At 45.9% G+C, this 25,342-nt stretch overlaps 1 protein-coding gene across 2 annotated transcripts in view; it reads right to left on the reverse strand.

Moving 5' to 3' along the window:
- LOC147747926 (flavin-containing monooxygenase 5-like) overlaps positions 1–25,342 on the reverse strand; it is a 418,557-nt gene that overhangs the window by 333,763 nt on the left and 59,452 nt on the right. The window contains exon 1 of one of the 2 annotated variants that reach the window (XM_086956863.1): positions 21,251–21,385. The exons of the other annotated variant lie outside the window; for it this stretch is intronic. The gene's annotated coding sequence lies outside the window, so the exon portion shown is untranslated. Of the gene's footprint in view, positions 1–21,250; positions 21,386–25,342 lie in introns of those variants that run through there. 2 annotated transcript variants of the gene reach the window in all.

The following is a 25,342-nucleotide window of genomic DNA, read 5'->3' on the forward strand; positions in this document are numbered from 1 at the left end:
GTGATATGACCGCTTTTCCCAACAACCCTCTAGAAACAGCTATGCCAATGAGAGAGGCGGCCCCTGTCTTTGTTAACGCACTTACCGATGCCCAAAATAATGGCCCTGGGGCTGTTGAGGCACACTGGCGCATGCTTTGGGTTCATGTTCCTTGGAAAAGGTCAGAAGTAATGCAGGTAAAAGGACAATTACCAGATCCCCGGAAGAATCCGGCTGCCTTTTACAGAGAATTAGGTCAGATTATCTCTGCAGGTACTCTCATTCTTGAGGATATAGATTTACTTTTTGTACAGTTGTCCCCACTGAAATTTGGGACAAAATTCGACATACTGACCATGAAGTGGCGTTGGGAGGTAAATGGGCTGACCTAGAGGCTATTGAAGAGGCAAGGGTAGGAGGGACTAAACCAGAAGCTGCCATTCTGACTTTGCCCGGTAAAATAATAACGTTTATGAAAACACTTTTGCCGGAAACTGTCATTAACTGGGATAAAATAAAAGTATGTAGGCAGCGAAAAGATGAGAATTGTGTCTGACTTCTTTACCCGTTTTGAGACAGAATACAAGGGACATAGTGGTTTGGATCCCCGGACCCTAGGTTCTGGCCCAGTGTTTGTCGATAAGTTTGTCAGCAACTTGCTTCCTGAGATCTCCGCCAGGCTTAAGAAAGTTGAAAGTACGTGGTCTGCCCAAACTATGACTGATATCTTGGCTATGGCACAATATCACGAGAATAGGGAGAATGAAGATAGAGAAAAGGAAAGTAAGAAGGTTTGAGATCTTAAGACAAAGGCACTTCTGCAGCAGGGTTACCCTCCCCGAGGTCCCGATGCCCACTGGAATTTTACACCTTAACCCCAACCCCCTCCGAGGGCTTGTCGGTCTACCCCCTCCAGCCCTCAACCTACGGGAGCCCTCCAAATAGATCAGTGTGCTTATTGTAAGGGGTCCGGCCATTGGATAGATGAGTGTCCTGTGTTAGCTGGAAACATCCGATCAGGGAAGACTCGACCTCGCGCTCCCAGGGAGGGGAGGCCGACTAGGGACCATGGCCCGCCCCATCCACAGGATAAAGAACGTAGGCCCAGGGATGACGCTCCAGTCCGGCAGCGCCCGGCCAATAGGTTTGATGGGTACGAAGCAACACGCACTTATTACAATGATGATTATGATGAAGTTGATGAGACAGAGTCCTACCAAGCATAGGACAGCTAGGAAAGGGGTTTTACCAGAGTGCAAATTGCAGTGGATCATAGGGGCCCGTATTTTCAAATGTCAGTTGTGGGGAACGATCAGAATTTTCTTTTGGATACTGGGGCCACCAGGTCTTCTATTGCACGTCTGTCAGTCCCGGAGGCACCCCTTTCTGGCAATATGAATGTCTCCGTAGGTTTTGCAGGAACAGCTGTGACCAGCCCTGTCTCTGGAACCCCTTCCTCTCAATATTGGCCCTGCACATGTTGACGCTCCCTTGGTCCTTACTACAAGTTGAGTGAAAACTTGTTAGGCATGGGTTTACTGAATGCTCTGTATGCAACCATATCATGTAGTCCCCAAGGTGTATCCCTAACAATTTCTCCGACCACAGCTTCCTATATGTATCTGTCTGGTCCCCTCCCACCAGAATTGCAGTCTTTACCTTCCTCCTGCTGGACATCATCAGACACTGATGTAGGGTGTCTCAACATATCAATAAACAACAAACTTTAAGGGAGGGCCCAAGGGTATGCACCTGTTACAACGCATTTTTTACAACGCACTACCACTACAACGCAGGCATTACAACGCATACCATTACAACGCATTGCGCTGGGGGGCGCTCTAGGATAAGAGGTAAGTTTAATTTACTATCCAACACCTTCCCTAGGGTCCACGGGGACTGGAGTTAGAATAGTAAATTATACTTACCACTATCCAGCACCCCAAAGCGCTATGCGTTGTAATGGTATGCGTTGTGAATACCGCGTTGTAATGGTATGCGGAGTAAAAGTATGCGTTGTAACGTCATACATCCGGGCCCAAGGGGTAGGAGATTACCGGCCTGCTAGTGTCCTGTCCCCCAATCTCAATATACTAACAAAAATGGGACCCAAGTGGTCAAGTACCATGTGGCTAAGACAGAAACAGAACAAGTGGCACAGGCTGTGTCTGATATACGTGTCACCGAAGTGTACAGAAAACCCATCAGCCCACCCGATGGCGGGGCATCATCATCTGGGATTTTTAAGAAAGAAAAACTGGTATCTCAACCAGGAGTCCCACTAGGTGTTATTGTGAGACATCCAAGGAAGGACCCAGAAACAGAAATAGAGAGTCCACTCGATACTGGGTTGTATTCCAATTGGTCACTAGAGCATTATCAAACAAATAAACAATCAAATGTATTAATCCGAATACACCTGCCATTGCTGCACCAACAAAGACCCTTGTAATCTAATCTTGTTTCCCTTCTTATCTTTATTTCACCAAGGGCTAGTTCGTATACCTGCAACATGTGTCTGTCCTGGGAACCAAGTGTAGCCACCAAGATGAGGGTAATACCTGTGGATAACCTTATATGTCCTGTTGTATACGGGCATTGGTGGCCATATCTCTTTCCATCTAGATGCTATGACGTTTTCCAGTTGCACAATCCACGGCAAGGGGGTCTCTTTCTGCCCGGTCCGTTTATTGCTTACTTCTGATTTTAAGCCACTTACGCCCACGGGTATTGACAACAATCCTGTGAACCTGTGAGGCTGTAGCAAATGACCGTCGCGGAGCAGAAAACCAATCAATGCAATCGGTTTTTCGCTACCATGAAATATGTCCTACTCTCCATTTGCTTTACACAATTTTCTTGCCAAATTGCTAACTTCTATAAACACAGGCTTACTGGTTATGACATCATTCCCGGGAGCCAATGAGGCAGTAGGAAGCGCGGGTCGAATACACACGACCGGCGTTTGCTGTGGGAACCAATCACTGCAATTGTTTAGCGCCACCAAGAAACCTGTTATATCTTCTACAAAGGCATTGGTCGCCATACTGTTTACACCGTAACCGGACATGAGACAGTATTTCCGGTACTTCTGGCAATGCAGTCTCCTTTCAGGTCCGTCCGCATGTATTTACACGTGGCTCCATTACTATTACCACAAGCAGGTTTAAGTGCATTCCAGCACATTTCCGGTTTCACTGCAGTTTCCATTACAGTCCGCATAACCACGAGCGGAACAGGAAATTAAAATGGATATAAAAAGCGCGGTCCCTGCTTCGTCCGGTACCTCCCCCTCGGCTTAGGACTAAGCCCGATGTACAGACGGACAGGTATGGCCATCAGTCATCAGGAAAGACGCAGGAGAATCTCGCTCTGATAGCGCTTTACCAGCAAGCTGCCCTTGCCCAGCGAAGAGATCAGGATACAGCGGCATCTCTGTTAGGGCATGTTGCGCTCCTCGGCACCTCCACCCCCTTTTTCCCTGGCGAGACTGGTGTCCCTTGCCTTGAGTCCTCGCTGGCAACAGCATGTTAAATATCTAAAGGATATCACTGCTCTGGATAAAATTAGAGCGCTTTTCTAAACAACTGGGTTTTTCTAAACAACTGGGTTTTTCTAAACAACTGGGTCATGTGGTGACATTAGTTTTCCACAAGTCAACATGATCTAGGCCATCTAACGTAATGGTAATATTCAGTATAATTTCAACATCGATAGGTCTCTTAGAGACTGTCCATCAGTGTTTTAAGTAGTCACCAAGGTTGTATGATGGTTTTAAAAAACATAATGGTAGGATAATATTCTTTTTCTTGCTATCTTTTCTCTGTACATCAATAGAGCGAGCCTCATTGCCTGAGCGAGCGCCAGGAGAGGTGAGGTTGGTCCCAAGATTTATCTGGGTGAGTTATAATTGGCATACCATATGGATATCAATTATTCATGCTGATGGTACACAATAGCTACAGCATTGATCTATCTGGTTCTGTATAAGTTATGTCAAGTGGCTAAGTGTCTGTGTCTGTGTTTATGTGTCTGTTTGTATATACATCTTTTTTGCAGGAAACAAATTAACTTCAGAGACTCCGCTTCCAGATACTGGAATCCCACAAAATGGTAGGATCTCTCTGATTATTTATTCACTTCTTTTATTTGCACAATTGCAGTAGTGTTCCTTTATTGGTCCTGAAGCAAGCCAGTGGGCTAACTCTCACCCTTGATTGGCTGAAACATGTCGACCAAGTTAAACATCACTGGATAGTTACCATTCATTCAGACTATCCCAACACTATTTTTAATCTTGGCATTATGATGACCCTTTAATAAAATGTGTTCTATTTTGGCATCATTAATAGACAATTTTAGTTTTCACGTTATTCTCACACCACTTCTAACACTGCAATTCACTAAGAATTTTTCAGCACCACCGCATCTCATTTCTTGGTTGTTTCACATCACTGGCGGATCCTTCCTTGGATGTCTCACGATAACACCTAGTGGGACTCCTGGTTGAGATACCAGTTTTTCTTTCTTAAAAATCCCAGATGATGATGCTCCGCCATCGGGTGGGCTGATGGGTTTTCTGTACACTGCGGTGACACGTATATCAGACACAGCCTGTGCCACTTGTTCTGTTTCTGTATAAGCCACATGGTACTTGACCACTTGTGTCCCATTTTTGTTAGTGTCTCAACATATCCCCTCATGTGGTACGCATCCAGCCAGGTGCACTACTCCCCTGCCTCCGGCATTATCGACTACTACGGGAAGGAGAAATGACCTTTTAACAATAATATCTGAATTAATGGACAAGGGCGTAGTGGAGGAATCACGTGGCAATATCTGTAACAGTCCCATTATTCCCGTTCTTAAAAAGACCAATGGAGATGCTCTCTCCCCTAAAATATACAGATGTGATTGACCTGAGAGCTCTTAACAAAATACCAATCTCCCAATATCTGGTTGTCCCCGACATTGCAGCCCTCTTATCGATGGTCCCTTAGGACGCAACACACTTCTCTGTTATAGACCTGAAGAATGCTTTTTTCAGTATTCCTATACATCCTGACAGCAGGCATTTTTTGGTTTCTCCCTTGGTGGGCGGAGCTTTAGATTCTGCCGCGCCCCTGAAGGTTTTAACGAGAGCCCCAGTATCTATAGACAAGCCCTAAAAAGTCAACTAGATTCCTTGGAACTCCCTGATAACTCCACACTATTACAATATGTAGATGACCTCCTCATTGCTGCAAATTCTTCCCCAGCATGTAAAGAAGCTACTCTCTGTTTGTTACGCCACCTTGCCTTCCATAATCACAAAGTCTCTTTAAAAAAGCTTCAGTTTTGTCAAGAGAAGGTGACCTATTTAGGTCATCTCCTCTCGAAGGAGGGAAGGCAGCTCATCGCTGATCGTGTAGCCATTATCAATGCTATGACGGCCCCACGAAAATACAAAAGCTGGTGCGAGCCTTCATATGTCTAACCTCATACTATAGACAGTGGATTTCCAATTTTTCGGCCATGGTCAAACCTCTTCTTGCCCTCACCACTAAAGACATATCAGACAGTTCCTTTCCTTGGACTAGAGAGCATGCGCAGGCCTTTCAAGATGTAAAGAGGGCTCTGGGTACTGTTCCAGTCCTCTGTACTCCTGATTATAAGAAACAATTTTTTCTTTTTGTACATGAGACAGGCGGCTGTGCGTGCGCTGTCTTGAGCCAGATTTTCGGAGGTCACCATCGACCATGCGCGTATTTTTCAGCCACCTTAGATCCTGTTGCAAGGGCTCTCCCAGGATGCCTAAGGGCGACCACTGCGGCCGCCCTCATGGTCCGTCACAGTGCGGGATCGTCATGAACTCCCCCTGACTCCGATGGTCCCCCATTCTGTAGATACCCTCCTTAATAACACCAAGACACAGTACCTCACTAGCGCACGACTCACAGGATATGAACTGACACTCTTTGCCAGCCACATTAACATCAAAAGATGCACTGTACTAAACCCCGCCAAATTACTCCCACTGGATACTCAGGATGCACGCTTAGACCCACATGACTGCATATTAAGGACAGAGGAAGAGACGAAGGGACAGGTTGACTTACAGGATACCCCGATAGCAGAACCAGAAGGTACACTGTATGTGGACGGATCATGTCTCAGAGGGCCAGATGTTAACACCTCAGCTGCCTACGCCCTCACATTAGGGCGAGTAGTAGAAACAGCTCAGATTCCGCAGTGCTCTGCTCAAGCAGCAGAATTAGTGGCCCTGACTAGAGCTTGTGAGTTAAGCAAAGGGATGACGGTAAATATTTATACTGACAGCGAATATTCCTTCGGGGTGGCCCACTTCTTCGGGAGGTTATGGAAAGAAAGGAATTTCCTTACTTCCCATGGGACCAAGATTCAACATGCCCCCCTAATTCACCGATTGTTAGACTCCCTGACACTCCCCAGAAAGGTGGTCATTACAAAATGTAAGGCCCATAAGAAAGTGACAGATAATGTTGGGAAAGGCAATGCCCTGGTTGACCAGACGGGCAGACAAACAGCTCATAGGAAAAGGGAAAGGATGTATGTAGGAAGTCCTGCTAAGTGGGTGGCAGACAAGGGCATGATTGAAAACACAGTACATAGTGTGATTGATATTCAGTCACATACTACTCATGAGGAACTAAGGGTGTGGAAGGAGCAATTAGAAAAGGAGGGAATTGATGGTTGCTGGGTCCGTACGACTATGGAAAGATAATGGAGGTTACCTGTCAGTCACGTGCTACCAGTGGTTACGATGGCCCATGGTCCTGCTCACATCAGTGCAAAAGGGATATGTAAACTGTTCCATTTCAAATCTTTATTTCGGCATTGCGCCATAAAAGAACAGTTTAAACATTACGTTTCATTAAAAGTTACATGTCAATAACATAAGCACAATCACTTAAAAAAAAAAATATAAAATGGAAAATACATTCTATTTAACTGTGCAACAAAAGTTGAATAATCATGGAGCATGACAATAAAAACATATGAGACGGGAGGACACCTCAATAATTCTGTAAGCAAATTCAATTGTCTAAAGCAGTTAGTGCTGCTATAAACAAATCAATTCCATAGATAGGACAATGTGAATGGAGATTAGGAATTAAATTCACAACTGAAGGCCCATTTTTTTCCTACTGTAGCAAATGGCAAGTAAAAATCTACTCACACTAAATATGATCTGTTGTGAAGTATTAGTAGTCAAAATTCTCAGAGCCTGACCACAAGACCTCAAACCTAATAAAAGACATATCGGTTTGATCCATCTTTTCCTCTCATGGGCATAGATAGGACAAAAAAAGAGAATGTGCTGCACATTCTCAATTTGATTATGTTCACAAAGTGAACAAACTTTGTCCAATTCCTCGGCCAATGGGTCACGGTTCCTTGCCCAACATGACAAAGTTGCTTTCAATCGAAGATTTCCATATCTGAACTTTAGAAAAAGTGTCTTGGCAAGTGGAGGCTCTATCTCGTCCATAAAGGACTCATAAAGGGGTTCACCCTTAAAACTTAAAAATTTTGATACTAATGAACCGCTAGTACTGAGGTTTACAGCCATATTTGCTACATAGGACCAAAAAGCTTTTTTCAGGACTACTTTGGGATTTGGTGGAAGCTGCTCAGGATGCTCCCAAAAGTGTTTCAGGCCTATAAAATTTAGCCAAGTCCTAACGTGTGTTAGCCAAAGTATTTTTTTGTTACTATCCAACCCCATAATCTCCATCAGCCCTTCTCTATATACCTGAAGCTCAGGAACGTGCCACAATCTTACCCACAGCATAAGTGGTCTGATAAGAACATGATGGTCAGTTCTTTTAAAGTCGAGGTCCAATTGCAGGGGTACTAATGGGGTCCCTCTCGGAGCCCTAACCAAGCTACGCATAAAGTTGTTATCATGGATGCTAAAAGTCTCCTTGGAGCCTGGCCCCCACAGTTCAGCACCATATAACACTGAAGATTGAACCTTGAATTTAAAAAGTTCCATAACGGGACGTACCGCTTTGCTGGTGCTTAAGCTTTGCTCTCTAAGGATTGGTTTAACGTTCTGGGCAAATAACAATTTGCTTTTTTCCATTTGAGCTTTCCAGGTAAAGTTACAATCAAGCGTCACCCCTAAATATGAAAAGTGAGGCACTGATTCCAACTTTATCCCTTTCAAGGATAGACAACCCTTATCTGGTTTGGTTGGATTAAGGGCCATGTATTTCGTTTTTTTTACATTTATCTCTAGCCCCTTTTGACAACAATAATCGTTAAAAGTATTCAATAAAATCTGCAAGCCATTTTTAGTTTGGGATATCAGAATAGTATCGTCAGCAAACAATAGAGATGCTACCCTTTCGCCATTCAATTTAGGTGCATCATTTTTACATTTGTCTAAGTAAGAGGGAATATCATTCACGAAGATAGAAAATAACGTGGGGGCCAGAACGCATCCCTGGCGAACTCCACGTTCGATTGGAATTTTCCGTGAAAGTTCGCCGTTTTGTCCCCATCTAATTCTCGCGAAGTTCCCATCATGTAATTTTATAATTTGAGCTACTATATTGTTTGGCATGCCCGCTGCACTCAGCGTCTTCCACAGAAGATCACGTGGCACCAAGTCGAAAGCTGCCCTTAAATCAACAAAGGCAACATACAAGTGGGCCTTCTTTATCATTACGTACTTCCAGTAGAGGCAGCAGAATCTAAAGCACTGATCTATTGTGCTGACTTTAGTTCTGAACCCGGCTTGAAATTTAGTTAAAAATGAATTTTCGTCCAACCAATTACTCACTCGTAATAAAATATGGCGTGAGTAAATTTTCTGAAGGATGTCCATTAAGCTTATTGGACGATAATTACAGGGGTCCTTCCTGTCTCCTTTTTTAAAAATTAAAACAATTTCAGCTCCTTTCCAACTTTCAGGAAATTCTAAACTTTGGGATAGTTTGTTGCATAGGTAGTTAATATATGGTGCCCATATTTTCAAGTCGTGCTTGTAAAGATCCCCAGGGATTTTATCCAAGCCTGGGGCTTTCCCATTTTTTACTTGGCTAATAGCCAACTCTGTTTCCCCCAAGGTAAAGACCAGCGGGTCCACTGGAAGTTCATGACTAACTACAGTAGATGCTGTATGGGGATCATCATATTTCGTATATAAATTGGTAAAGTGGGTTACCCAGGTTTGCTCGTCTAGGAATGTGTCTCTGATCACCCTTCCCACCTTGTTCCCATTTGCTATCAGCTTCCAGAATAATACAGTATCTCGCGATCTTGCAGCTGACAGTAATTCCGCCCACTTTGCTTCCTCCCACGCAATTTTTGAAGTCCTTTGGATAGTTTTGTAGTTGCTTCTAGCTATCTTAACATCCAGTTGCGATTTGGATTTAATAGCGATTAGCATTTCCCTCTTTGACTCTCTACACAGTCTGTCATACCAGGGCTTACTGTGAGACAAATTCTGAGTCTTCTGCTGGGGTTTTTTGGGCATTTTAGTTACCAATAATTTTAATTTTTTGAAAAACTCCAAATGTATGGACTGAAAGGAAGTTCTTGCTTCCTCCTCAGGAGTTAAGCTTAGATATGCAGCAAAGGTACCTGCAAAAAGTGAGTAAATTTCACTCAAAATATCACCATGATCCAAAATAAATGGCCATTTTAGCGATCTCCTGTTGTTACTGATGTGAATATCAATACCATCCCTAACACCCCCCTCAAAGCAGGTAGGAGAGGAGGGGTCGCTAAAAAGTGCAGCGTTTAGTGACAAGTTTAGTGGAAAGTGGTCACTTTCAGCCCTCTCCATTACTTCAAGATCTATGAGATACGACCAAAGAGGGATAGAAACTATTACAAAGTCCAAGATGCTTCTGTATGTATTCCTCCTAAAGGTTGGTTTTTTTGGGGTGTCGGACGGTAACCGGCCATTACAGGCCCTAAGGTGATGCTCTGTACATAATTTGATCAGTTGCAGAGCCAGAATGGAACATTTCACGGATTTGTTACTCCCGAGGAGGGGGATTTTGTTTGCCTGATCTTCCTCCTCAAAAATCTCACTTATGCCCGACACTGGTTCGTAGTCACAATTTAGATCCCCAGCCAAGATGATAAAATCCTCCCCAGGATTCAACCCCCTCAAAAAGTAATCCAGTTTAGAAACAATAAGGGATTCCTTTGATGACGGTGTTGGCCTATTATAAATGTTTATTAGGACTAATTTCTTCCCATTGGAGGTAGTTATTTTTAATGCTAGGATATCTACCGAATTTGTGTCTATCACCTCTATGTCAACCCTGAGGTTGATCCTTGCCCAGATCAGAAGACCCCCGGACGGCCTACCACTCTTGGATGGGACTGCTCCAATACCAAAAGTCTTGTAGCCCACCCTGTGAGGAATATCGATTGCCCAGGTCTCCTGGAGTAGACAAAAATCAAAGGATTCCACAAAGGCAGCCCAGTCTTGATCCCTCAATTTGCTGGCAACCCCAGCTACATTCCAACTAACAAGCTTGACCGAAATCCCCATTGCAGAAGACATGATGGTGTTAACCCTTGACATCTCATCACCAGTATATGCTACTTGTTCAGTTCCCGAAGATATTTCCTCAAGAGGTAAGTGTCTTATGGTAGGGATTAGTCCTACCTGTTCTTCAGGAATATTATCATGACATGTAACATTCATACCCAAAGGTCGAAATACAACAGTTGGCAATAGTTTACGCTCTGTTCCAACCCTCATCTCAGTATGGTTCCTTGAGTCCCCTCCCTCGACCCCCCCGCCCAACAACCTTCAATCACAACCATCAAGGCCACTGAAGACGTCAAAACGATTGGACGTCTCAAGAGGCGTGAAAGGTTTCAGATGGTCCATCCTTCTATCCTGAAAACTGTGAAAGTTATGGTGACTAGTTGGGACGGAATGCCATCCCAGGGGGTCTTGAACCGTTGCAGGGCAAGGGGCACCAGGCATGTTTCTCATACCCTGGTAAATCAGGGGGTACTGAGAGCAATAACTGTTCCCAACATTCTGTACAATTGGACAATTAAGTGGCTGAGTTTGAATTGACCCCTGTAAGAGGGGAAAATGAGATGGAACAACCACTGACCTAGGGTAAAAATACGTTAGAGGTCTTGGGATTATAGTACTGTTAGAACTCCCCGTCTGCCAGTTCAATATGTAGTGGACAGCGTTTGGGTCCCTAAAATTAACAACCACTACATCACCCTCGATATCTTTGGTTCTTCCCCCCAACCATTCGAGGCGTCGAACATGAACTATGTCCCCGTTAACATAATTTGCAATAGGCCTATGTGCTCTCAACCAGTGCGTTATCTTATTTTTTAGTTGAAAAAAACCCTCCCTCTTATTTTGTTCAAGGGCCGGCACACCTGTTAGGACTACCACATAGGGTACTGCCTCTGGTGGAAGTTCAGGCAGTGGAACCCTTTTAGGTTTCCCCCAGGTGCGTCTGGATTCCCTCGCTTCCCTTGTTAGGTCTGTTAAAGCTAGATTGGTTATATTACCAGAATTTTTAGATGTATTAACGCTGGTCTTGCTAACAACAGACCCCAGCATTGAGTCACCAGTTGCCTCTTGGGATGGCCTAGAATTAACATGGTGGTGAGCAATAGCTGATGCTGGGTTCTCCGAAGATTTTGGTACGGGTAGAGTTGAGGGAGGTGTAAGAACAACATGAGCAGCAATAGGGGGAGGAGGTAGCATAACAGATGACAAAACTTGAGATACACCCTTAGATGCTTGATTATTTGCATAATTAACATCAGCATGGCCTACAAGATCTATTTTAGGCAGTGCAATCTCAATTTTTGACAGCCTACACTCCACCTCCGTTAGCCTCTCCAAGATAGATACAGAATATGATCTAATTAAGTTCTCGATATCCTGAAGGGACACGGGGCACCTGTTCTCAGTATGGACAATGACTGTCTCACTTGGCTCCCTATTGACCTCTTTATCTATAGGGGTATTAGATTTGACTGGTGATGCAATAATACAGACCAACCCCTCAGAATCAGATTGAACAACACAGGGATTCTTAACAACAATAGGCAAATTTTTCCCAAAGTCACGGCAGCTCAGTTTGGGTTGCAATGGATCCCTCCTTTTCCGTCGCTTTTTGTTCGGCGGGGGGCCATAGATTTTCCCCGTAGTTGGTAATTTTTTTGCCTTAGCACGGGCTGCATGCTGTTGTAATAAGGCGTCTCCCTTTAGAGATGACAAGCCACTTCCAATGGATGATGACGACAAATCGATCAAATCAACTCGAGATACGGTTTCAGATGGAAGAGCAACCGTATTTGCCTCCGGGAGCGAGCTGTCTAATGGAGGAGTCGATTCGTTTGATAATGCCCCAGCAGTATTATCAGAGGGTCCAATCACGGGGGATATTAATGGTAAAGCTGATCCATTCTTCATGCTTTCCACTGAACGGCGACGGTCTGCCCGCCTCTCCGCTAGCACAATCTCCCTGGTGATATCAGGCGATGGTTTGGAAAAATAACTATCCAAAGTCCCATTAACTAACACACCCTGTTTATCCTGCGCATGCAGCTCAACATTAACAGTTGCCATGGCCAGTTTAAGGGGTCGTTTGGTGAGGCAGATGACGATGGTTGGAGTTATAGTATAATGAACACAATCAGTACCTGAAAGCAAGAGGGTATATCCAGTCCGGTCTCCTCGTGTCTCGGAGGGTCTCAGAGGGTCCGCCCTTAGTCCGGGCTTCGTCCCGGGATTAGTCCCGCACACGCGTTCCGCTCACGCGTCCCCGTGGCAGTTTTTATAGCAAAGGGCGGTGATGAAAGGGAGGAGTCCCGGGAAGAGGCGGCAGGTGTGCTGGATGTTGGACGCACAGCCTGTCGGACCTCGCAGTCCCGTCTCCCTTTGGCCCGCACTTTCACACGGTACAGCGTCTCTTCACTCCGGCACGTCCCCGGGTTGCAGGCAAGGGCTCCTAAGAAACAACAGCAGCAAGCACTCCTCTGCGAGCGGCACCCGCGAAGCGGGGGCCGCGAGGAGTAATAAAGGGCGGTGATAGAAGGGAGGAGTCCCGGGAAGAGGCGGCAGGTGTGCTGGATGTTGGACGCACAGCCTGTCGGACCTCGCAGTCCCGTCTCCCTTTGGCCCGCACTTTCACACGGTACAGCGTCTCTTCACTCCGGCACGTCCCCGGGTTGCAGGCAAGGGCTCCTAAGAAACAACAGCAGCAAGCACTCCTCTGCGAGCGGCACCCGCGAAGCGGGGGCCGCGAGGAGTAATAAAGGGCGGTGATAGAAGGGAGGAGTCCCGGGAAGAGGCGGCAGGTGTGCTGGATGTTGGACGCACAGCCTGTCGGACCTCGCAGTCCCGTCTCCCTTTGGCCCGCACTTTCACACGGTACAGCGTCTCTTCACTCCGGCACGTCCCCGGGTTGCAGGCAAGGGCTCCTAAGAAACAACAGCAGCAAGCACTCCTCTGCGAGCGGCACCCGCGAAGCGGGGGCCGCGAGGAGTAATAAAGGGCGGTGATAGAAGGGAGGAGTCCCGGGAAGAGGCGGCAGGTGTGCTGGATGTTGGACGCACAGCCTGTCGGACCTCGCAGTCCCGTCTCCCTTTGGCCCGCACTTTCACACGGTACAGCGTCTCTTCACTCCGGCACGTCCCCGGGTTGCAGGCAAGGGCTCCTAAGAAACAACAGCAGCAAGCACTCCTCTGCGAGCGGCACCCGCGAAGCGGGGGCCGCGAGGAGTAATAAAGGGCGGTGATAGAAGGGAGGAGTCCCGGGAAGAGGCGGCAGGTGTGCTGGATGTTGGACGCACAGCCTGTCGGACCTCGCAGTCCCGTCTCCCTTTGGCCCGCACTTTCACACGGTACAGCGTCTCTTCACTCCGGCACGTCCCCGGGTTGCAGGCAAGGGCTCCTAAGAAACAACAGCAGCAAGCACTCCTCTGCGAGCGGCTCCCGCGAAGCGGGGGCCGCGAGGAGTAATAAAGGGCGGTGATAGAAGGGAGGAGTCCCGGGAAGAGGCGGCAGGTGTGCTGGATGTTGGACGCACAGCCTGTCGGACCTCGCAGTCCCGTCTCCCTTTGGCCCGCACTTTCACACGGTACAGCGTCTCTTCACTCCGGCACGTCCCCGGGTTGCAGGCAAGGGCTCCTAAGAAACAACAGCAGCAAGCACTCCTCTGCGAGGGTGAGTAGTAGAAACAGCTCAGATTCCACAGTGCTCTGCTCAAGCAGCAGAATTAGTGGCCCTGACTAGAGCTTGTGAGTTAAGCAAAGGGATGACGGTAAATATTTATACTGACAGCGAATATTCCTTCGGGGTGGCCCACTTCTTCGGGAGGTTATGGAAAGAAAGGAATTTCCTTACTTCCCATGGGACCAAGATTCAACATGCCCCCCTAATTCACCGATTGTTAGACTCCCTGACACTCCCCAGAAAGGTGGTCATTACAAAATGTAAGGCCCATAAGAAAGTGACAGATGATGTTGGGAAAGGCAATGCCCTGGTTGACCAGACGGGCAGACAAACAGCTCATAGGAAAAGGGAAAGGATGTATGTAGGAAGTCCTGCTAAGTGGGTGGCAGACAAGGGCATGATTGAAAACACAGTACATAGTGTGATTGATATTCAGTCACATACTACTCATGAGGAACTAAGGGTGTGGAAGGAGCAATTAGAAAAGGAGGGAATTGATGGTTGCTGGGTCCGTACGACTATGGAAAGATAATGGAGGTTACCTGTCAGTCACGTGCTACCAGTGGTTACGATGGCCCATGGTCCTGCTCACATCAGTGCAAAAGGGATATGTAAACTGTTGGAACCTACATGGTACAACTCTAAGATAACAGCGTATGCTGACAAACTGGTTAAAACATGCATGATGTGCCTAATGTATAAACCAGGAAAAGACAAAGTTACTCCTAAGGGAGGATTCTCTCCTCCTACCTTCCCTTTTGAAGTCCTCCAAATGGATTACATCCAGATGGACAGATGTAACAATTTGAAATATGTCCTGGTAGTGGTCTGTACCTTCAGCCGATGGGTGGAGGCCTACCCCGTCAAAGACTGCACCGCTATCACTACTGCCAAAGTACTATTAAAAGAGTACCTCCCACGATTCGGTTTGGTCTGGAGTGACAACGGGACCCACTATAAGGCTCAAATTATGGAATATGTCTGTACAGCATTGGGTATAAAACAAAAATGTCATGCAGCTAACCACCCCCAGTCAGCAGGTCTAGTGGAGGTGTACAATGGTATCCTGAAAACTAAAATGGGAACAATAGTAGCCGAGACAGGTGTCACTTGGGTTGAGGCTCTGCCCTTAGCCCTTCTGTCCACAAGAACAACGGCCCACACCAGAATAGGGCTATCCCCCATGAAATTGTGTTCGGGAGGCCTGCCAATGTATGGGGTGTCCCACGGCCTAAGAAACTGTCTGATGTTGAATACCCTGTATTAACTGATTATCTGTACAGTTTAACTAATACCTTTTGTACTCTTTATCACCAGGTGCATGAGGCCATACCTGACAAAAGCGAGGGCCCAGGACACACCATCCAACCTGGTGAATATGTCTTGGTGAAAAATGTTCACCGGACTAAGAGCCTCGAGCCCCGCTGGACACAGCCCTGTCAGGTGTTGCTGGCCACCCCCACCGCCGTGAAAGTAGGTCGGATGAATTGGGTGCATTTGTTGCACTGCAGGCGTGTGCTTCCGCCCCTTCCCTATGATCAGTGGGTGAGGGAAGGACAAGGAGACTCAGAAACAGAAACAGTCCTGACGTTTGTCCCATTCAGCGATGCCAGACTGCATTCTACATCTACGGAAGCAGAGAGTGACAGCATACTGAAAGGAAGGAAGGAACCCTCCCTTAACTCTGCTCAACACCAAGAACAATTGTTTCCGACCATACTGTCCCTACTTCCGACCGATACTACTCGCGTCCCCGAGGGAAGGCTTGCCCTTGACTTCGCCAAGTGCCTATAGGCTGTAGGGCTGTGACCTTCCCAGCTGAGAGTAGTGCTGGTGTGTCAGACTAAGGTGCGCCATAAGGGTCCTTGGCACCTGCGCCCAGTGAAGCAACCACCAATCACAGACAGCCACTAGAGGTCCCTGGCTTAGCACAATGGCTGCCGTCCAAAACACCCGAATCCAGAAACAATATCTTAGTCTACATTTCTTAAAGCATTTGCCACTCAATGGCAAAAGGAGGGTCTGAGGAAAAGTGTTCTTCTGATCGGCATCATTTGTACCGGAACTTCATTGCTTTTTTATTGCCATCTCATGTCAAACACTTAAACACGACTCACCTGGTCGTTTCTGCTGATGCCTGAGGAAATTCTAACTGAGACGACAAAAACCTTCTTGCAGCCTGCACTTCTGCCCAGGAACTGTCACACACCCAACCCCCCTGTTCTTTGCAGTTTACCAGAAAGCCACGAGACACTCACACCCTGTGTAAATGATGTGTTTTCCATCTCCTGCTCCCAGCCTGGTAAACATCCTTGACACCGTGATCAGGTTATCTGGACAATGGTCTGACTGCTGTGCCTTATAAGGGTGATTAAACAATGACCTGAAAGACCGGGCTTTGATTAAGGTGATTAAAGAATGACCTGAAAGACTAAGCCTTGTTCAAGCCAAGTGAACAATGATTTGTGTACCAAGCCTTGACCAGGTCACCATCTACAAACGTCGTCTGGATCTGGTTATCAACTGCAAACACTGCCCTAATTGAACAATGAACTAACAGCCAAAAGACTGGAATGAAAAAGTATAAAAGGCTTGTAAGCTGCGTAGAAAAGCAGCAGCCTCCTCTGTCTTGTTTCTAACGAGCTTGGGACTCTGTTCCATAGCCCGGACTATTTGAATAAATCTGGGTTCCACCTGCAGACGAAGGCTCCTGTGTCTCCTTTTACTATGTATGAAGGATATTGAAGGCTTGGGCGGTTACCCCGCCGCCGAGACCCAGTAAGTGGGTTAATCCGGTTCTTCAAGACCCTTAGAAAACACATAGGCTGCCACAAGAAGGTAGTATCAAAAAGATGGCATTGACGTTTTTAAATTTGAAAACCTTGCTTTGAGCTTTTTAAAGGGTTCTGGATGGAAAATCGGTTTTGAATCTGGAGGCTATTTAGTGTGGAAAGACATTAAAGGCCCCCTAGTACTTACGCACTCCAGCTAATGAAGATGGAGCGTCTAGTGAACTGGGCAGTTCATATTAAGAGGCATGTTACCAAGAGCTCTGTTTTAGCCCAATTCAGTTTCATTCTGAACCATCCATTTGCAGAGGACTAACGAGCATTGACCAAATGTGTTCTTCTCTAGTGTGTTTGGCATTTTTGAGTAGTTTAAAGAAACGCCAAACCATCTAATTAGTGTGGCCAGCATTTAGATGACAACGTGGAAACTGAATGATGACGTGTCAATCTCTGTGGGACATCACAGTGAATTTAAGTTGCAGCCGAGTGGAATAGCTAAAGCAAGACAAGCGCGGGCGCCTCGCAGCAGGGGGAGGGGAGAGAGGAGGGGGACTGTGCGATTCACTCACGGGAGGGAGCGGCTGGCGCCGCAATAAATGCTGCCATATGCCTGCCGCTCGCTCCTGCGAGGAGATCGCCAAACGCGCACGCGTTGCAATAGGAAGCAATGCAACGCATGCATGTTTCTAAGGAGAAAAGGTCATGGATGACATGAGGTCCTCTTCTATGCAGCGCATGAGCGCTGCGTAGGCGAGACCTAAAAATAAGTAGATAAAACTTATATCAGTAGGCTTTTCATAGCTGAAAGCGTATTAATTATTTATAAAATGTTGCTATGTTGTTTTTGGAAAACCAGTGATTTTTATTAGAATACTATAAATATAGATAATCTGGATAAATATTGAATACGCTGACTTTATTACGCTTGACAATTGCCAATTTTTTCTTGGAAATGTGTCCAGGGAATAGAATCTAACACCATTCACACTTGGCTTCGGCAATTGCTTGATGGAGTTTCGCAAAGGCAGTCCTACTTTTATGTTGACCATTTATCCCTAGTCAGCAACAATGAGAGAGAGAGGGTCAGGCAAACAAAACAAGCGAAAGCACGGCGCGTTGTGGGGAAATAGTAACCTGACCCACGAGGAATGCAGCTGCCACCCTGCATGCCGCTGCTCGCTCTCGAGAGCAAAACGCCGTGGGAGTGAACATTAGAAAAGAGGTGGGACATGCACCCGCCTTTAGCCATATGCATGCTTTCATTATTGAAAGACACACGCAAAAGCCAATACAATGTGTCAGACCCACACGGAGAAGCCACAAGAAGCTTCGCAGAGCAACGCATGCACACTGCTAGGCTCGACCTAAAAAGGGGCAGTTTTCAGTGAAAAAATGTGATTTGTCCAAATTGCATTTTGGGCTGTTTCCTGCCGCGGGCACTAGGCCTACCCACACAAGTGAGGTACAATTTTTGTTGGTTGGATTTAGTGGAACACAGAATTGTCGAACAAGGGTTATTAAAAATTATCTTTCAATGCATTTCGAACTTTCAAATGTAAGACAGTGTATAAAAAAAAAGTCTTTTTGAAAAATGCCTTCTAATTCAGATGCTAGTATGGGTATCCACAAATTAAAAGCTGTGCAAATGACCAGTTTGTAAACTCCATATCTTGTTTCTATTGCAGAAATGCACAGGTTTCCTTGATACGTATTTTTCACTCTTTATATTTCAACAAATTAATTGCTGTTACCTGGTACACAATGAAAAACCATTGCAAAGTGTAGCTCAGTTATTGGCTTTGGGTACCTTAGGTTCTTGGCGAAACTACAATCCCTATATATCCTCGTAACCAGAAGGATCCAGCAAACGGAACGGTATATTGCTTTCAAAAATCTGCCATAGAAGAAGTTACAAGTGAAAACATAGGCACAAATGGCAGTTTTTCAACTTGATTTCAATACTTTTTTTGTATTTAAACTGTTACTTTCTATTAAAACAACTTTGGGGCTCTACAAAATGACCCATTGCTGAATTCAACTTATTGTCTACTTTTTAGAAATGTATAGCTTTCTGGAATCCATTATTGGTTTTATACCCATTTCTATGACTAACTGGAAGGAGGTTGAAAGCACCAAAATAGGAAAAATAGACTATGTCCCAATAAAAAGACAAAACTTTGTAGAAAATGTGGGTTTTCTGGCAAAGGTCTGCCTGTTCCAGGAAGCTGGGAAGATGGTGATTTTAGCAATGCAAGCCCTTTGTTGATACCATGTGTAGGGGAAAAACTGATGCTTTCATCTGCATCACTTTTTTTCCATTTTCCCCCCAAAGACAAAATGTTGTAGTATTTTGGCGAATTTCTCGGTCCTCTACTGGGGAATGCACAAACCCTGGGTACCTTTAGAATCCTCAGGAAGTTGGAAAAAGGGATTCAAATTTGTTGTGGATACCTTCTTTGGACAAAATGTTATGGGGGCCTAAGGGCGAACTAACCCAAATAGCCAAAAAAAAAGGTTTGGCACGGGGGAGGAAAGGCCTGACGCGAAGGGGTTAAACATACCTAAACTAGGTAAGCGTACCAGTATTATTTTAATGTTTGATTTATGGGCATACTCTAAAATTATTTGTGCCTTCTTAAATTACGAATGGGCAGTTGGTATTGTATTGAAGGAGCTGTAGGGGTTGTGTTTACTGAGGAACCGGGCTTCAAACAACCACGCCTCAGCACTGCAGTGGCCGTGTTTGCCTAGGCACCTGGCTTGGCACTGCAGAGGCTTGGTACGCAGAGTCACCGGGCTAGAATGTGCAGCACCTACCATATGTACTACCTTTGCACATATCCCCTCCACCTCCCAATCCGGTTCCGCACCCGAAAGTACTGGAGCATCAGTTACTTTACATATGAACTCTGTAGAGGCAAATGATTTACTCACACTATAGATGCCTGCTATGTGCTTTACATTTCCACCACTTACATTATACATTAGGTTAGGGGCATGGCTTAAAATACCGCCCGACTTGTATTTTGCTGTTTCTGTCATTGCATCGAGATATATAATACAAACTAACATCATACCTACAACAAGTCAGGCCTGTTGGCTTTGTCAATGGTTGTTAGTTGCATAAGATGAATAAGCAGCAACTATGACTTGTATAAAATATTGAAAAAGCTTCATCTTAAAGCCCTGTTGTCACTGCAGTCCGGAAAACAACGGGCCACCTAACCAGGACACAAAACAGAGCCCGATAGAGACCCATTTCGAGGCCCCCTTTAAAAAGCTGCCGTCCGCTCAGCACCGGTGAGACCCGGCCCACTTAAAGCCCTGGATGTGTGTATGGAAAGGTCCCAGTGAAAACCAACGGACACCTCACCATACTCGACTGAATGGACCAGCGCCAACTATTTCACAGAAATTACATGTATTGGGGGTGGGAGGGAGAGGGCTATACACCCCAAACAATCCAGCCACCCTCCGCCTCCACCCCCCCCTGAAGCCATGCCCTTGGCTGAACTAGGTAATGCCAACATCTATCCTCCAGGTGGGGTTGTGTACATAGAACGTTGTACCTTATCGTGTAGAACATTAACCACCCGATTGCATTGTACCTCCCTGCGTTTCGACGGCGGGTTCTGATTTCTGCAACCCCGGAGTCACCGCCGCTCTCTAACGTCGAGGTAGCGCCCTTGAAGGACCTCTGAACGTCTCCCCATATGTGCTTCTATTGTTATCCAGGCTACACATGGATTTTTTCAGGCAGCAGAAACTAAAATAATAAAAAGTGTGCTTCCTTTACAGCCCTCAGAACACACCAACGTATTTGAGGCTGCCATCGAACTCCAAACTGGACTATGGGACTGCCACATTGGATGGATACGAAAATTCAGAGCTGCGGGCTGTTCAAAGTGGCGCTACTTGCTTGTGAAATTTGAAAAGGCATTTGTTCTCTTTTGAAAAGGCTGAGCTGACACTCTCTGGTGCTTCTGGCTATTAAAAGTGTTTTTTAAGCGAACGACGAATGACGAACTGGCACCTTCACAAGTGAAGGGAGAAGTCTACCTTGGGCCCTTGGGTGCACAACTCCGGTCATCCGACCCGTTTTATTACTGCAAAGGGTCCGAGTTTGGTAGAGGTGCTTTAAAAAAAAAAAACAACAACAGGCTAATATAACGCAAAAAAATAAAATGCAACAATCTTAAAGCAGCACAAAATAGTGCCGCACAAATCAAACTTTGCAGAATAATGTCTGGAAGACAATAAGACATCCCTACCTGTCCGGCGCGGAGGGTTTTCCACTGAGTGCAATCAGACTGCTTTCCCGTGAACTTTGTTTTATATAAACTGGTGGATGTGCCAAACTCATCCCACTTTCAACTGGCTTCAAATACTGGCTCCAAAAATCTACGCTGGATTGATTCCAATGAGCTGAGAAGCCGCGTGTGGCGTGCGTGCGTGCGTGCGCGCGCAGGGTCGGACAGGGTCAGAAAATAGGCTTAGCAAAAGTTGCGTGTGTTAGTAAAACAGACAACCAAAACAAGTAGCAGACTTAGTTTAGGGAGGTGGGAAAAGCACAATTTATCATTCTTTTATTTAGCTACACACGCGTTTTTCACTCTGTAACATTGAATTATGAAATCAGTTAAACATGTCATTTTATTTTAAAATAACCCCACATTCTTCCAATTTCTGCTGGTAATGGTTGAGTAACAATAAAAATATGGTTTTTTTTACTAAGCACTATTTCACTGTGCTACTCTAAACATTTTACACATGAAAGCTTGCATGTAGTATCACGTGTGGACTTGCAAACTGCAAAGATCCTTTATATGTAGCAGTTGGACCAAGCACAGTGCCAGCTATAAAGGAAGTTATTACGGAAATGAGATATTGGGAAGACACCATAGTTCAGCCCTAAATGCTGCGCATTCTCGTCTAGTGCTCGCAATAACTAGAAATTTCATACATAAGTAAATAAATGCAACCTTTCATATAGGAATCTCATCGATGTGTTTGGCTATCGATGACGGGGAGCGCTTGTTTTTTTTATTTTTTTTTAAAGCTCCCCTGAAGTAGGAAGTGGCGCCGAGTTGTGCCTCTTCTCCTTGTTGACAGCTCCAGCCGACCCCTGCGCCATAAATCTTGCTCGCAGCCCACACTTAAAACTTGCCGAGCCTCGCACCCGCTGTCTGTTTTCCGGGACCCCTCCCTCCCAGCTCTCACAACAGTATCCCATCAATATGTTTTTTTTAAATTTATTTATTTATGAGTTTTTATATAGCGTGGACTTTACCCGAAGGCGTCAGAGCGCTTCAAAATAGGAACAGAAAATTACAAGTGAACAAATTACAAAAGCAGACGATAAATTACATGAGGTAAAAGTGACAATTGTTAGCAAACAAAATACATGAGGTAGCAAACAGTGCATTACAGGAGGAAAGAGTGACAAGCGCTGCCCTGCCCGCAATACAAATGAAGCGCTCTAGAAGTCTCATACATAAGTAAATAAATACAATCTTTCATATAGGAATCTCCTACAAGTGTTTGGCTTCATATCAGTGTTTTCAACCTGACTGCTTTCGCATCGAAGTTGTTTCCAGGCCAGAGCACATGCTGTTCTCTCCCGCACACAATCACACACACACAGGCCTTTTTCATACCTGTGGCCGAAAACGGCCCTTCAGATAAGGAAGATCTGCTGCAGCGGCTGCACCCCAGGCGCGCTCAGTATTATTTCCAGCACGCAGGTATGGCCACCGTCTGAGGCTCTATACAGACACTTACCTTGATTGCTGCCAGGCTCTGTCACAGCCGCCCCCAGAGGATCAGGGTGGGATACGATCAACAGACGCTTCTGGCGAGAGTTCTTTGACACCCCAGGCCGCTCCAGCTAGCACCTCGAAGTCTGCGCTCTGCGAAGAGGCGCTGTGTTTTTTAACCGCCTGTCTCCGAGTCGTTGCAGGGGAAGGTGGAGTACCTGAAGTTGGAAGAGGTGGTCTATGTTTACCTCCAGTCAGGGGCGTAACGCAGGCCTCTGCAGCCCCTGCGGGCCTGGAAGCCCCCTCATTCAGCCAAGGGCCAATGCAATGGGTTATGGGAGACCCCCTTCGCCCGTCATCACATTCTTCTTTTTGGGGGTGGGGTGGGGCACCATCATTTTGTGTAAGCCCCAGCTTCAACCAAGTCCTGCCTCGTCTAAATAAACGTATACACTATAAAGTCTTTCCTCAAACCAATGGCACCTAAACCAACACATTAAATAGAGGCCGGAAATTCCAGAGCGGAAAGTTAACAAGCTCTAAGCTTCCTCCTTAATAACAGGAAGCCAGATACTGATGCGAGCAAGACTCCTCTTTCTTTTATCCATGTGAAACTTGCTCTGCCAAAATTCTGTTACTACAATAATTGCTTTAAATTAAGAGGACTGCTATGTTATTGTAGGGCGGAGTGAAAACAGATGCGCTTGTCACGGAAGGGCTGCAGCACTTATTGTGCCACCCTTAGGGGCCTTGCACCCTGACACACACACACACTGCCTTTGCAGGCTGAGTGTCCTGGTGCAGAACTAAACACAGAGTCCACCTGGTACACATCCCTATGTACCAGGCCCACAAACCCACTGCCCTGGCATACATCAGTCCCCCCTCTAGCTGGGTGCCCTACGCCAGTGGTGTGGGCACAGGTGCATGAGCCCTATGCCCCTACAGTACCCAGGGCCATTCCTGGGCACTGGAAGTGCAGTGATGCCATTAAGAGTATATGGAGCTGGGAGGTTGTCATTACGAACTCCACAGCACCATAATGGCTACACTGAAGACTGACAAGTTTGATATCAAACTTCTCGGCACATTAAACCCATACTGATGCCAGTGTGGGAATTAATGTAACATGCACTACAGAGGGCATCTTAGAGATGCCCCCTGAAACCTAACCTACAATCCACGTCTTGCCTGAGAGGCTGCCTAGGCTGCCAAACAGCAGACATCACTTGTTGCTGGACCCCTGGGTGGAGAGCTCCTGCTCTCCGGGGCCCGCAACTATGCACATCATGGGCGAGGTGCTAGGTCTCCTCCCACAGGATGAGCAGGGGGAAGCTTCAAAGGCCTGCCGCCTTTGTGAGCTTCTCCAGGCCACTTGCTGTACTCAGCAACTGGCCCCCACCAGTTCTGACCCCCACACTGGCGAGAAGACTGGCGGGAAACCCTATGTCAGGAAAGGGGGTACCTAGAAAAGTTTCTCTCAACTTTTAAAATACAATAATATTCCTTAAAAATCACTACTGTAACCAAAACGCTATTACCTAACTGTTTACAGGACATGTCCCAGGACTGAATCTAAGATCCAGTCTTGAGGTTAGACAAGTAATCTACAAAGTAAATAATTGCATATAACTAGAAATTCTCATTGAGATCAATGTTGGATTGAAATTGTATTGCCTATTGCCTTAGCTGCCAAGGTTTCAGATTGCTAGGTGAGACATTTTCATAATTTAAGTGTAAATATGAGTGACATTTCAACAACTATGAGTGACACTTTCTTGCGCATAAAATCAAGCAATGAAGACGAGGGAAACATATACATATCAGAAATTACACCCATTTGAGCAAAGTGACTGCACCAGGAAAGGCACATTTTCACAGCATAATAAGTCAGTGCAACGGTAGGAGATCATGATTTACAGCATAGCCGCCACGTTTTCAGATTGGTTATGTATGACATTTTCATTGTTTGTTCTTGTTGGGTTTGAGAATTTTGGATAAAGAGGAAACAAGTGAAGGTTTGGCTGGTGTGATGGAGGCAAAGTTGTGGGGGAGGAAAAGTTGTGGGCTGCTGACCAGGACTACTGTGATGATGTGTTGGGTGCATCGCTTCTCAGCACAACAGCTGTTCTAATTTTCAGCATTTTGTCTACAGAAGACAAAGTCAAATTAAACGCAAACCCCTTGGGTTTGGTGGTGGCAGTTTCTGTGCATGAGGGTAAAATGAAAATTTTGGTTACCAAGATAAGTTCACAGGGATTGTTAATGGTATCTCTTGGCATTCCTTAAGTTTTCAGTCAACAGGTGTGACCTTTGGCAGGCAGGAGTGACTCTGCGGTCCACACTGGGCCCTGGTGCGGGTGCATTATTAAGTACAGATGCTACCCCCATTAGCACACACACACAAGCCATTTGTACTGACTTTAATTGTCCATTAGAGGCCATTCTCCGCCCAGCCCATATAGCTGAGAGGGGACAGCACTCTGCACCCATTGATCGTAACCCACTTCCCCCTGCGGATCCAGTACTTTTAGACATTACCACCAGCTTAATGTAGATATTTGTCTTGGGCTAGAAATGGAAGCAATCATGCTTAAAATAAATACA

Source organism: Lissotriton vulgaris, chromosome 1_1 (assembly GCF_964263255.1).
Source record: "Lissotriton vulgaris chromosome 1_1, aLisVul1.2, whole genome shotgun sequence".
NCBI lineage: Eukaryota > Metazoa > Chordata > Amphibia > Caudata > Salamandridae > Lissotriton > Lissotriton vulgaris.